We start from the raw sequence: 14403 nt of genomic DNA, 5'->3' as shown, positions 1-14403 counted from the left end.
TGTACGGAATGCAGTTTTGGGTTTCGAATCATCGTCAAGAGGAAGCTGCCAGAATCCCTAAAGCAAATCCAATGTGGAGAAGAATCGCGCCCCCGCCAAGGCGTCAAGCGATTCGTCTATCCGTGGGAGCGGGTATGCGTCGGCAACAGAAATTTTGTTGAGGCGACGAAAATCGACGCAAAACCGCAACGAGCCGTCATGTTTTTTTAACTAAGACAATCGGCGCTCCCCAAGGGCTGGTAGAAGGAGAAATGATGTCGGAGGCTAACATGTCATCAACGGCCGATTTGACATGGTCCTTATCGGCGGGACTTAACCGAAAAGGATTCTGGCGTATTGGCGCGCTGTCACCCGTATCAATATGGTGATGCAGCAGATGAGTACAGCCCAGATTGTATTTGTTCCGACTGAAAACGTCGGAAAATTCGCGCAGCAGTGTTTTAAGCTTTTGACGCTCTAAGTCCGACAGGTCCGTCGATCCCGCACAAAGCGCCTCGAGCCACCCCTGATCACTGTCCGTATGTGGTCGCGGCAGAGGGGCAGCGTTCACGTGATTTACGACGGGTTCCTCACAGGGCACCGGCGTTGCGTGGGCAAGCATGGTCCCCTGTGGAAGCACCACCGTCCGCGACCCCACTTCTGACACCAGATGTAATAATGTTCCAGGAGACTGGACGCCGGGGTTTGGAGGCACACGTATTTATTCCGTGTCGGTACAGCACAACACTGACATACAACACTGGAGGGGGAGTCGGCCCCCTCACCCGTCTAACTGGGGATACACTCTCTAGCTACGCCTAGCCTACCTCTGGGTCCTCCACTAACGGGCTAGGGGAGGCTAGCTAGCCCGACACTGGTAAGTCGGGCTCACGGTACCCGGAGTCCCAGACCAGCTCTTACAAGAGCATCGGCTCTGGCTCTCGGGACCACGCCGCTGGCTCGATCCTGTTCGGCCCTGATAAGGGCGGCGATCCAGGGGAGTCCAGGGCTCTATCTATGACGATCTTCAGCCTTCACTGGTTAGCTTCAACATCTCTCCCTGAGCCCTCCGGCTCATCCCCTTTTATACCAAAACCCCCGCTGAGGGGTGGGGCCCCGGGGGATCCCAGCTCCGAGTCAGCCCCCCAGGCTGCCCGATGCGGACGTCGCTGGGAGCACCTTCCCGTGCACCGACATAGCCACGCCCACTGTGTTTCTTTCCCATCTGATCCCATTCTATAACAGCCCCTCTGTAACACCCCTACACATGGATACGTATAAGTAACACACCGCTTATGATTATTCTGTGATGTGTTTTTATTCAGGTTAGTGTCAAACTAAGACCCGTATCTAATAGAGAGGGCTCTTGCATATAAACATCTGGCAGTTCACCAGCATTAGTTCAAGCAAAGCGTGACTCTACTGATCAGACGATTAATTATTTAAATTATTAATGACTTTAATTGGTCCAGAGCCTCCACTTGTGTTGAACCAATGCTTCCAAAATGATGCACTCCCACAGGACCGCGTGGCTGTTAGAATGTCAACAAAAATATTTCTTTTTGTACGTGGAGGGACAGATGTGTATATGAAGGAGGCTAATAGTCCGCCGCCCATTGAGCTGCTGTGAAATTAGATCGACAAAGATCGGGTTCTAAACAAACCAATTGCATGCGTCAAATATAAACAAAAGTATAAATAGTTTTGTCTAAACTGCGGACATGTGCTGTTATGCATTGATGTGTGTGCGCGTGCATGACTATACGGGGTGTAGGTACAGGGAGCGGGAGCGCAATGTTTAGCGCATTGCACTACGAACCTGGCGAGCCGAGATCGATTCCCGCCATTGCCAACACCAGTAACAACAATTACCTTAACCGGTTCCTGGGCGTCCCCTAGGTCGACTCGGCGTCAAATGAGTACCTGGTGCAGTGGTGTAAACATCGCCACTCGGGAGATAAAGGCGGCCGGGCGTAGTGTTGGACACATACACCCATATAGGTGCACGCTAATACCACTTACTCCAAACGTATGTTAAGGCTATACGGGGGTCTTTGTCTTTGTAAGTGTATCTGCTGTGAGGAGCGGTGGTGCAGTGTTTAGCGCACCGTGATACAAACCCAGCAACTCGAGTTAAATTCCCGCCCACAGCCAACAACAGTGACGAATATCTGTACCACTCCTAGGCCCCACTCCCATAGATCGACTCAGCATAAAATGAGTAGCTGGTACGGTGTGTAAACATCAACGCTGGGCAGACAAAGGCTGCCTAGCGTGTGCTTTGCCGGCCTTCATCGGCACTACTCGCTAACGGCACTTGCCGCAACTGTCTGTTATAGGCTATACGGGGGAGCTTTGTCTCTGTGTGTATACAGATTCAGAATAAGCTTGTCTCGACCATCACGTATTTTTCTGCTACAATAATTACACGTTTTGGGTCAAAGTAATTTCCAGCTGCGAGCGAGCAGCTCGTAAAATAATCAGCGTTTCAATGCTCGAAGAAAATAATGTTCAACACGGATCTAATCAAGGAAAGGAGCTGAGAAGAAGCATTCTCAATGCGGAGCAGGGGAAGCTGAACATTTTTATTGCCATTAGATCCAACCGGTGGAAATTTCACGGTCCGTCTACCCCGAATTCGGCACGTGAATGTGATTGAAGTGAACGCATCTTCTTCTGCACTTCGTGATCCGCTGAATAATAATGATGATGATACGCGTCGTACGCGATGTGTGTGTGTGATGAAGCCGCCCTCCTTCACTCCGGACGTCTCAGAGCACCGCGCGAGCGACAAGCAGTTTACATTGCACCTCATCTCAACACGTCACAACCCCCCCCTCGCCCGCCATTCGCAGCTGTGCCTTGACTCAGCACCTGGAACTGGGAGCGAAAATTCACCTCCTGCCAGTAGGGGGGCGAGGATCGCTGCGTGGTCTGATCTCGGGGCACCCCCAGTGGCAACTGTCTCTGTGCGGCACAAAGTGATTCGGGAGGCTTTCGGGATGCGCCGTGGTTCCGGGAACCACGATCTCTCCCAGAACGCTTTGAAATCTAAAACCACGCTGGATCGGCAAGAGAATATCACCACATCCGCGCTCCCCTTCCAGCAGACCAATTGCTTCGTCCGCGGTCCATTTTGCCAACCACGTCGAGTTCCTCAGCGTCACTCCCCTCTTTCAGCCCATCCTTAATGCATCCTTTCGACAGGGCACCTCCGTAAATGGACATCCACTCATCGCCACAGAGTTCACCAAGAACTTCCTCGCCTGCAGCATAGTCGGGTCTCGCCTTGATCTTCATCAGCTAGCCTTAGGAAACTGCCAACGCTTGCAAAAAAGCATCTCATCCGTGTCGTCCCCAGTGCCTGTTATCCTCGGTTGGATTCCCTCACATTTCTCCGCTCCCTCCGAAGGCTTCTCATTGCCAGCAGGGTCAAGCTACAAGGTCGTCTGCTGTCCGTGCCACTACCGCGCCTCTACTCTCTGACTTCCCCCACGTCTTTCCGCTGCTGTCCCGCTGCACGGTGGAACAGCTCAGCTCACGGTAGAACCCTCCTCCTCCTCCCTCCCTCCTCCTCATCCCCCTTCTCCTCCTCCCCCTCTGCAGTAGCAGCGGCAGCGCGATCTGCACCTCCTCTCCATATGACCCGCACCTCCGATTTAGCACAGTTGACGATGTACGGTGCGAAGGACGTTCAACATACATGACCGCAACTGTTGGGCGTCGTTTTTCCGTGGCAGCTGCCACCGTCTAGAACACAGCCATCATCGTCCCACTGCGTATTCCACACCAACTATTTAAGAGACACTTCGGGGCCCCGACCTCTTTCACCTGGCTTCCGAGCGAACACCGTGAGACGAGTCACAATACATTTGCGTTCGTACCAGTTGCAAATTGTCTTGTCATTGCACTCACACGCCGTCTCTCGCTCTATTACACTTTCACTATTTATATCTCCCACACCTTCTCTCACACTCTCGCACTGTCTCTCACACTTTTTTTCATACTCTCTCACACTATCTCACACTCTCTCTCTCTAATCATTCCTCTATCTCCAAACCAGCCTAACGCCCAGGGGCGGCCCATCCATACAGGCGAATTAGGGCGGTCGCCTCGGGCGTCAAAGTCAAGTGGGGAACCAAATTCAAGGAAACAAAACACATATAAAATACAATAACTAAGATAGCATTATTTAAATTACCGTGCGCGTACAGAGGGAACATGAATTTCTCAACATTTCTGAGAATGTATTGGTTGGACATACGGACGGACAAACCGAATAATAATTCCTCTGTTTAACAAAATAGGCTTAAAAACGTCAAACGGAAAATAGGGGCAAGATATTTCCCAGTTTACTAAAAACCTCAGCCTAGATCTGCCCTTTGGGTTTGGGGGTGGGGATGCTGATTGCATGGTTTGCCGTCGGGCGCCAGTTGCTGGCAGCTAGTGGAGGGCCGCCCCTGCTAACGCCCAATATTTTTCTTGCGATCAGTGTCACTGTGGGTCAGATGAAATGAACATCGTTTCTCCCAGTTTGCAACATTGGCGTCTATGGCCTATGACGTTGAGCACGCAGACAAATATAGACGAACTCTGAGCAAGAGAATGCAGGTAAATGCCTCGGAGGAGAAGCCCGTGTCAAAGGAAGACTCCGTCTTCAAGAACGCTGCCGCAACTCGCCCGCTCGTGGGACAGCGCTGGAGACTGTGTCGTGGGGAGTGGCAGGGGGAGGAAAGTGTCGAGGCAGAGAGGAAATCGTCTGCAGTCACCCACAAAGAAAAAGAAGAAGCGTTGAGAACGAGAGGATAGATATAAAAGGAGACGGGTGATGCGAAATATAGTAATTAAAAAAATACTACGTAAGTGTAAAACAATGACTATGTAGAGACTGAGAACAATCAGAGAGCTCACAGCACAGGAACGAGTGTAAATGTCACAGTGATCAGAATCATAATACACAGCTGTCCAGTGGGGGCGGGTAAGAACGTTACAAGAGCAAACAGTACAAAACATGGGAGAATTAGAGCAGAAAAAAGGAATTTGATGATAATTGGCATTCCACAGATGGCAGAGCTTAGTTAAACGATGGAAGACCCAGAGAGTTACACACTCTGGGTACCACGGGAGTGATGACCCAGCGAGTTCCACAGTCTGGGTGCCACGGAAGTGAAGGCCCCAGAGATGCCCTTGGACTTGAGCTTCGTTCTGGGGAGGCAGAGGAGGAGATCCAAGACCGTCGACCTCAAGAATCTTACTGAGACGATAAACAGAGGCGTGAAGATCATTCACAGCCTTCAATGGGAGGGAGAGAGAGAGACGTGTTTCACGCAGAGCTCCTGGCCTTACCTCTTACAACTTCATTTTTCTCACCCTTTTTTCGGGATTTTTTTTCAACAACAGTAAGTGTCTTGCTTTATAAACAGTTGTAATCCGTTTGTTTGTTTATTTAGAATTATTTTTTCTTTGTTTGTTTGTTATTTGCTGTTGTTTTCACTGTTCAGGGCGCGGCTGCGCTCTCTGCAGTGTATTGGTGTATTTGTTTTCCACACAATCCTCCACTTTAAGTTGTTAGTTAATTTCATAATTACACTTTTTTTAGTTTTTCATTTCGATTATGAGTTCCGTTCTTCTTCGAGCCACTTTTGAGTTTTGTGATTTTTTCGTGATTTTTTCGTGATTTTTTTTCGTCCCTTTGTTTGGTGTGGTTCCACGTGAACACACCCGTGTTAGCACTGTACCACACGAGTTGGTGTGAGTACAGAGCATTCCCTTTAGACCCCCCCCCCCCCCTTGTTTTGTGCTTTGAGCGTGTTCACGTTATTCTATTTTTGTTGGTGTGCTTTTTTTTACATTTTCTGTTTTCTTCTCTTTTTGTAAAATACTGAGGACTTAAAATAATTTTCACCCTCTCTCCAGGGGAGCTTTGAGTGAACAGCAGTAATACTATTAAGAGAAGGTGGTCAAAACAAAGGATTGACCATCTTTATATAATAATTTTTATTTACTTTTGGTTATTTTTTTCCTGGCTTTAGAAAATAGAGAGGTTTGCTTTAGTAGTTGTGTGTGACATATCTCACACACGTGAAAATGTCCACCTGTCCCGCAACAACCTACGCGAAAGCTACCGCGCCTTTGCAAGGCCAGTCTCTGGCATTTTTCTTCTCATTAGGGAAGCAGAATGGTAGACGCAAAGCTATAGAGCATTTATTTGATGACAAGGGGGTCCTTGTTTCAAACAATAATAAAATAGCTACAACAATAGCACTATAAATTTCGATTTAAAGCTTTCGTGACTGCAAGGATTCATCTTCTTGGTTCTTTCGTTAAAGTCACGTAGAAGGGAAGTAATAAAATAATAAAAATAAAACATAATAAAATAATTCTCACGACGTTTCGGCCACAACGCAAGCAGCCGTCCTCAGGTGAAGACCAGGTCTGTCGGGGAGACAGCGTCTGAATGAAACAACACCACGCTTGGAGCGTAAATTTAAGCTGGGTTGGAAGGGGTGAAGGGCGCCTTGACAAAATAATTTGCATATCAAGAGGAATTTAGCATATTTATGGCAAATGCAGGTATGTGATTAGTACTACTTGTGAAATGCTTAGGAGGTGGGCGGGGGGGAGTTTCAAAGTCATATTATGCCCATGCATTATGCAGGATTAGCAGCATCAAAGGGAGGGGATAGGGGTAGCATTAATAAAGGGAAGGAATGTTAATAGTATGTAGCTGCAGTAACTAAACAACCACGTTAAAAAACTAAAGTATAAATTACATAGTATCATCAATATACTAAATATACTCTCCAATAAGCTGAGCTACTAACATTAAGTAATACATTACAATTCTATGTCGCAGAAAATATAATATGCTTCCAGCTAAACTTTTTTCCTTTACATCACACGGGTCTACCCCGTACTATATGCTGCCATAGACAAACCCAACATTAAATGATATACTGTATTACTATACGCCACCCTATAGCTTAGAATAATACAAAGTGTAATATTACACTATGTATTATTCTATCCACCCTACTGTATATCACACTGCTGTATATTCACTATACAATTACGACACTATATATTGCCTTATACATTGTATTAAACATTACAATTTTATACTATTTATTATTATACAATTTGCTATACACTATACCATTGACCGTCGAGTGAAAGATACTAAGAGGAAGCAAAATGAAACACCACCACGCTTGGAGCGTATATTTAAGCTGGGTTGGAAGGGGGGAAGGGCGCCTTGACAAAATAATTTGCATATCAAGAGGAATTTAGCATATTTATGGGAAATGCAGGTATGTGATTAGTACTTCTTGTGAAATGCGTATGAGGTTGGCGAGGGGTTTCAAAGTCATATTATGCCCGTGCATTATGCAGGATTAGCAGCATCAAAGGGAGGGGATAGCATTAATAAATGGAAGGAATGTTAATAGTATGTAGCTGCAGTAACTGATGATACTATGTAGTTTATACTTTAGTTAACTATACGCTCCAAGCGTGGTGTTGTTTCATTCAGACGCTGTCTCCCCGACAGACCTGGTCTTCACCTCAGCATGGCTGCTTGCGTTGTGGCCGAAACGTCGTGAGAATTATTTTATTATGTTTTATTTTTATTATTTTATTACTTCCCTTCTACGTGACTTTACCGAAATAACCAAGAAGAACAATAGCACTACCATGGAAATCTCTTTTCTCCAGAGCATATATCCACAGTGGCCCAGAATGAAATGTGGAAGGACCTGCCTACTTTGGGTGAAGAGGACCTTCTAGAAGAAGAGGTCAAACAAAGTGACCTGGACATGACAGTGAGTAACTCTTTGGTTTTTTCGGTAAAGTCACGTATAAAGATAAAATAATAAATAAAATAATAGCATACGACGTTTCGATTGCAACACAAGCAATCATCATCAGGTATAAATGAAATAGCAACAAAAATCTGCCTTTCCTGTAAACAGAGTGTCCTAACGAGCCATCAGGTCTCTTCTCGATCAAAACATCCAGGAATTGTAGCTTGCCATCATTTTCCACTTCTATTGTGAATTTGATAGATGGGTATATGAAATTCATGTGGTTGAAAAATTGGTTCAGTGCTGACAGGCCATGTGGCCAGATGACGAACGTGTCATCTACGTATGTCTTCCAAAAGGAGGGACGTAGGGTGGATGTCTGGATGGCATCTGTCTCAATTTCTCAATGAAAACATTCGCTACCACTGGCGATAAAGGGGAACCCATTGGGGTACCCTCATTTTGTTTGGAGAATGTGCCATTCCAGGTGAAGTAAGTGTTGGTAAGGCAGTGCCTCACCAAAGTTGGTACATCAGGATTCAGTCCCTGTTGAACCAAGTCTTCAATGATTGCAATGGTGTCAGGTACAGGTACCTTGGTGAACAGGGAAACTACATCGAAACTAACAAGAAAATAATCTGGAGACATTGAGATGTCCTTGATTAGAGAACCAAGTGAGCTGAGTTAAGTACAGCTGAGGTGGTCTTGCCCGTGAATTGAGGCAAGGTCTCAAACATAAATCGGGCCAGGTTTTAGGTAGGTGAGTTGATGGTAGAAACGATAGGATGGAGTGGAGACCATAAAATCTGGGTGGTCTGGCAGCCCAAGGCTTTAGAGAGAGCTGCTTTTTCGATTCGATTAGAGAAGTCGAATTAGTGATGATATGGTTGGTTTTTGTAGCCAGGCAGTTGGTTGGATCTTTGTTAATTTTAGTATAACTGCCATCATTAAGAAGGTCCTGGATTTTGTTGTTGTATGTGGTTTTATCCATGATGACCGTCATCGATGTGAAGGCGCGCTACGAATGTACATTGACATGCTAATCACGTTTACACAGTACATTTGCATGCACATTTCTCCGATCTTACATTTGCATGCAGTTCTCGATGTGACGGCGTGCTGCGAGCTTACATTGACATGCCAATCACATTTACACAGGACATTAACATGCACATGTTTCACTTTAACATTACTAGCCCCTCCCCCAATTCGTTTATGACTCTGGGCTATGCCCATCTCTAACCTTTTAAAGCAGCCTGCATCAGCAACTTCCCTCCTCTTTCTTCTACCTGATGACGATTGCTTGCGTTGCTATCAACACGTCTTGATCTATTGTTAATTTTTACCTACGTGACTTTCCCGAAAGAAGATTATCCACAATAAATATAAATTTGTCGATAAACCCGCCATCACCCGACACAGCCAGTTAGTAAGGTTTGTCACGTAAACAGAACACGCCAGTTAGTTACTACTGCAGCCCACCGGTGTGTTGGAGACTAAAGACCGCAACATTACATTTCGAGCACAACGTTCCGCTGTGAGTGACAGTCTCCGGATGTGTGAGCGAATGCGTTGAGGGGGTGGCTCTGCGTGAGTGTGTGTAAGTTTCCGTGTGTACGTGAGCCTCTCCGTGCGTGTGGGATAGTCTATGTTTGTGAGAGGGTCTGTGTGTTAGTGGGACGGTCTGTGTTTGACTCGAGGGAGACAAGGTGATCGGGTATGCCGCTGGCTACACCCCCCTTCGTGTACTGTTTTGGCCTTCATAGGTGCTCGCTAACAGCACATGCCCCAGCAGTCTGTTAATGATATCTGGGGGACGTTTGTCGTGTGTATGTGAATAGTAAGTAGGGAGCGGTGGCGCAGTGGTTAGTGCACTCCGTTACTGACCCAAATACCAGAGTATGAGTCTCTATCGTGGCCAATACCAGTGACGAGCATCTGGCACTGGTCCTGGGTCCAGCTTGACCAAAGTGTCAAGTAAAAATAGCAATGCCTCGCTGAGTTTCAATCCTCTTGGTTTCAAGCAGGTGCTTCTACATGGGGTTGTTTGGCCAATTCCACCTGTGACAAAATAAATACGAAGACCATTTGTCTCCTTCACATTCACATATCCGTATCGCCACTTACAGAAACATGTAACTTTTTTTTACACATCCCGTCAGCCGCACGGTCGACTGGGATTGCATAAACCTCATCGGCATTGCTTCGAAACGAGCAAATCGCTGGACCGGTTTTGTCGCGCGGTGTCATCACCAGCGGAGTGAGAGACCCCGATGCTTGGAATCCAAAGGTGGTGGCGAAACGGCTGACGTTACCAATGGCACGGGGCAGCTCTACTTTACTACGCGGGACTCTCGCTTCGCTGACGTTTAGAGTATTGTTGAGCGGAGGCAGAGCGGAGGAGCCTGAGAAAATCCGGCACGATCAGAGGAGGCTCGGTGGCATGTGCTTCGCTCCACCGTCGCGATGCGTCTGGCGCTCGGGGCCGCCTCCGAGTTAGACTCCACGCCGCGTCGCCTCCAATTACAGCTCGCCCAGCCGTGATGGGCGAGCGCCTGAAACTTGAGCCAATTAACCGCGAACCAGCCCCGATAAGACGTGTGTCGTGCAGGGGAGAGGGAGAGTAGAAGCGTGTGTGTGTGAGAGAGAGTCTGTGTGTGTGTGTAATCGAGTAATTATCACGCTGCGCTATGAACCCGCCGACTCGAGTTCGATTCCCGGTCACGACCAACGTCGCCAACGAATTTCAGAACCGGCCCTCGGCCTCCCCTAGGTTGACTGAGCCTCAATTTAGTTCCTGGTGTGGTGTGTAATTATTTCCACTAGGGAGACAAAGGCGGCCCGGCGTGGTGTTGGCCTCCTATCTCCTCGTGTGCCGTGCCGGCCTTCATAGGTGCTCGATAACAGCACTTGCCTCTACAGTCTGTTACAGGCTATACGGGTCATTTTTGTTGTATGTGTGTGTGTAGGCGTCTAAATTTGTGGAAGAGTGTATATTGTTTGTGCACCACTCACACTTGCCATCACCACTGCATACAGCTCCCTATCTCCCTCGACACTCTCTCTTTCACTATGCCTCGTTTAACTCAGATAAGAGTGTCTCTCTCATAACCTCATATTTTTACAAACCACAGACAGGCTCGTCGTTTGAACGTTTCCCCCCCATATAATTAGATTCCTATAAGATTGTCTCTTTAAATTGAGCACACACACACGCACATCCACACGCAGAGATACCAATCCCCCATGTAACCGTTATCATCAGACTCTTTGAGGAAATTGCTGTTAGCGAGCACCTATTAAGTTCGGCACGGCATATGAAGGAAGAGTGTCTAACATATTCAAACACACAAACTCCTACAAAGGCAAAGCTCCCCCTACAGCCGTGACAGGCTGTTGGGGCAAGTACTATGAGCGAGCACCTATGAAGGATAGCAAGGCACACGAAGCGAATTGGTGGGCTGGCATCACACCCAATGGCCGTTGTCCCCCTCAGTGCTGTTTAGATACTCAAAGTCGTTTAAGGCTGAGTCAATCGAAGGGAGACCCATGGACTGGTTCAGATTATTGTCAATTGGCCGGGAATCGAACACAGGTTACCATGTTCTTCTATCGCAGTTCGGTAACCACTGTACTGCAGCACACATATACAAGGGCCGTATTAGAACACATTTAATTAATGTAAGAGTCACCTAAGGACACCTTAAGTAAGTAGTTAATGAACGACGGCTGGGACAGGAGTAAGCACGTGATTGGCTGAGAATTGGAAAGCGAGAGCAAGAGATTTGGCACTAAAGAATAAATGAGGAAGAGGAGAAAATTAGAGGCAGAGAAAGATAGCCAATTGACAGGTTTGGTATATTCTTAGGTTTTTTCGGTAAAGTCACGTAGATAAAAATTTAAAATTAATAAAAGTAAAATAAAATAAAAATCACGACGTTTCGGAGGCAACACAAGCTTCCGTCTTCAGGTGGAACTGTCACAGCACGATAGCTGTATCAATTGAGAGAAATTCCAAGAACACGGTATTTGTATATATACTGGTTGAGGGTGGGAAGAGCCAAGGTAGGCCCTGAATATTATTTTTGTAAGGTTCGGTGCGGCTGAAGCACGCTGTTAGGAATGAGCCTTTGTTGTGTAAACTAGGTGCGGATGATGTAAAGGTGCATGTAAAAGGGACTGCGCCTTTTTGTTATGTAGAGATGATGCGGCTTCCTACTTGAAACCCGATTCCCACCACCACCCATCTCAAAAGAATTATCTCATCAAACGCTATACCACAGAGCTAATGGCATTTCTGACCAACACCACCTGACCAGTGAATTAAGACATGTACATCGGGCCCTCAGGATGAACAGATACTCTGACCGCACCATCCGCCAAGCTGTTTCTCCCACCATACAGAAACAGCCACATGAAACTCCGATCAAAACTATCACGTTACCATACATAGCAGGCGTGACCAAAAAGATCTCCAAAATTCTAAACAAACATAACATTCAAGTCCGATTCAGTACAGTACATAAAATCCGTGATCTAATTCCATCTGTGAAACATGTCATCCCTGACTTACAATACCCTGGAGTCTACAAACTGAGTTGCAGTTGGGGTGATTGCTACATTGGAGAAACGAAACGTCATATCTCTGATCGTGTCCGCAAGTCAGATCTGAAACACGGCCAAACTGATTCTTCCGCCGTTGCCGATCATTGCTACAATGCTGTGGGCTCTCATGAAATTGTCTTTTCCGAGACTAAGGTGCTCTGCAAGCCTCCTGGCTACCATCAAAGGTTTGTACACGAGGCCATCCAAATATACAAACACAGACATCATTTCAACCATGATGATGGGTACAAACTTAGTAATCATTGGAAAGATGTTATTAACCATGCAAAAAAAATTTAACTACACATATTTGGAGCATTCCTGGTAGCGATTTCAGCCGCACCACCTCTACATAATAATAGGCTCAGTCAACAATTCTACACAACAAAGACTCAATTCCTGGCAGCGATTTCAGCCGCATCATCTCTACATAACAAAAAAGGCGCAGTCCCTTTTACATGCACCTTTACATCATCCGCACCTAGTTTATACAACAAAGGCTCATTCCTAACAGCGTGCTTCAGCCGCACCGAACCTCACAACAATAATATTTAGGGCCTACCTTGGCTCCTCCCACCCTCAACCAGTATATATACAAATACTGTGTTCTTGGAATTTCTCTCACTTGATACAGCTATCGTGCTGTGACAGTTCCACCTGAAGACGGAAGCTTGTGTTGCCTCCGAAACCTCGTGATTTGTATTTTATTTTATTTTACTTTTATTAGTTTTAATTTTTTACCTACGTGACTTTACCGAAAAAACCTAAGAATATGAATCCTTGCAGTCACGAAAGCTTCAAATATAGGTTTGGTATAAATTAATAAAAGGAGGAACCTTCTGGAAGGTTCCACAAAGGATGGCTAGCGTGATAAGTGAAGGAGGTGCAATTTGAGAAAGGGTTAAATTTTGACTTTAAACTTTCGTGACTGCAGGAATTCATATTCTTGGTTCTTTCGGTAAAGTCACGTAGATAGACAAAATAAAAATACAAATATAATAGTTTCAAATAAATTTAAAATAATAAAAGCAAAAACCCCACGACGTTTCGATCGCAACACAAGCGGTCTTCATCAGGCGGAGAGAAAAGGGGGCAAGCCTCCAAATGCAACTGCTGATAAGGGTTTCCAAAGTCAGTGGGCGGGGGATGGGAATTGGGAGGAGGAGAGCTGTGAAGTGTAAACAGCATGGGCGGGGCAGCCAATGCTAATGTAGGAGTAGACAATGGGGGTAGGGGGTAGAGATAGGGGGAAAGAGAGGGGGTAGAGAAGGGGGTGGGGGCATTGCACCTCGCGACACACATTCACACTGCTGACGGTCGAGGTTGACGAGAAAACACAAATCAAGTCATGACCCAAAGTGGTTTATGACATCTTTCCAATGATTGCTGAGTTTATAACCATCGTCTCGGTTGAAATTGTGCCTGTGTCTGGAAAAAAGGATGGCTTCATGAACGAATCTTTGTTGATAGCCAGTTGGCTGGCAAAGTACCATTGTTTTAGAGAAATCAACATCACGTGAGCCAGCCGCATTAAAGTAATGATCAGCCATGGCAGAATTCATAGTTTCCCCCATGTAACTGCTGCTGCAGATCCAGCTTAGTTTCTAGACGTCGGGGTACTGAAAGTCAGGAATGACATCCTTTACGGATAAGATCAGGTCACGAATTCTGTGCACTTTGTTAAATCGGACCCGGATCTTGTGTTTGTTTAAGATTTTCGAAGTATTTTTGATTTTCCCTGCTATGTAAGGCAAGGTGATGGTTTTGATTGGATCTTCAGATGGCTCCTTCCTCACGGTTGGGGTGATGGCTTTGCGGATTGTGTAGTCAAAATATCCATTCGCCTTGAGAGCTTGGTGTACGTGTTTGAGTTCACTGGTTAGGTGTCCATGGTCGGATATACATTGGGCTCTATGGTGCAGCGTTCTGATGAGGGGATTATTCTGGGATGGATGGTGGTGGGAATCAGGTTTTAGGTAGGTCATCAGTATTGGTTACTTTCCTGTAGACAGAATGG

This window comes from Lampetra fluviatilis, chromosome 43 (genome assembly GCF_964198595.1).
Source record: "Lampetra fluviatilis chromosome 43, kcLamFluv1.1, whole genome shotgun sequence".
NCBI classification, from domain to species: domain Eukaryota; kingdom Metazoa; phylum Chordata; class Hyperoartia; order Petromyzontiformes; family Petromyzontidae; genus Lampetra; species Lampetra fluviatilis.
The sequence above is the reverse complement of the archived record's forward strand: the minus strand, read 5'-3'. Positions refer to the sequence as shown.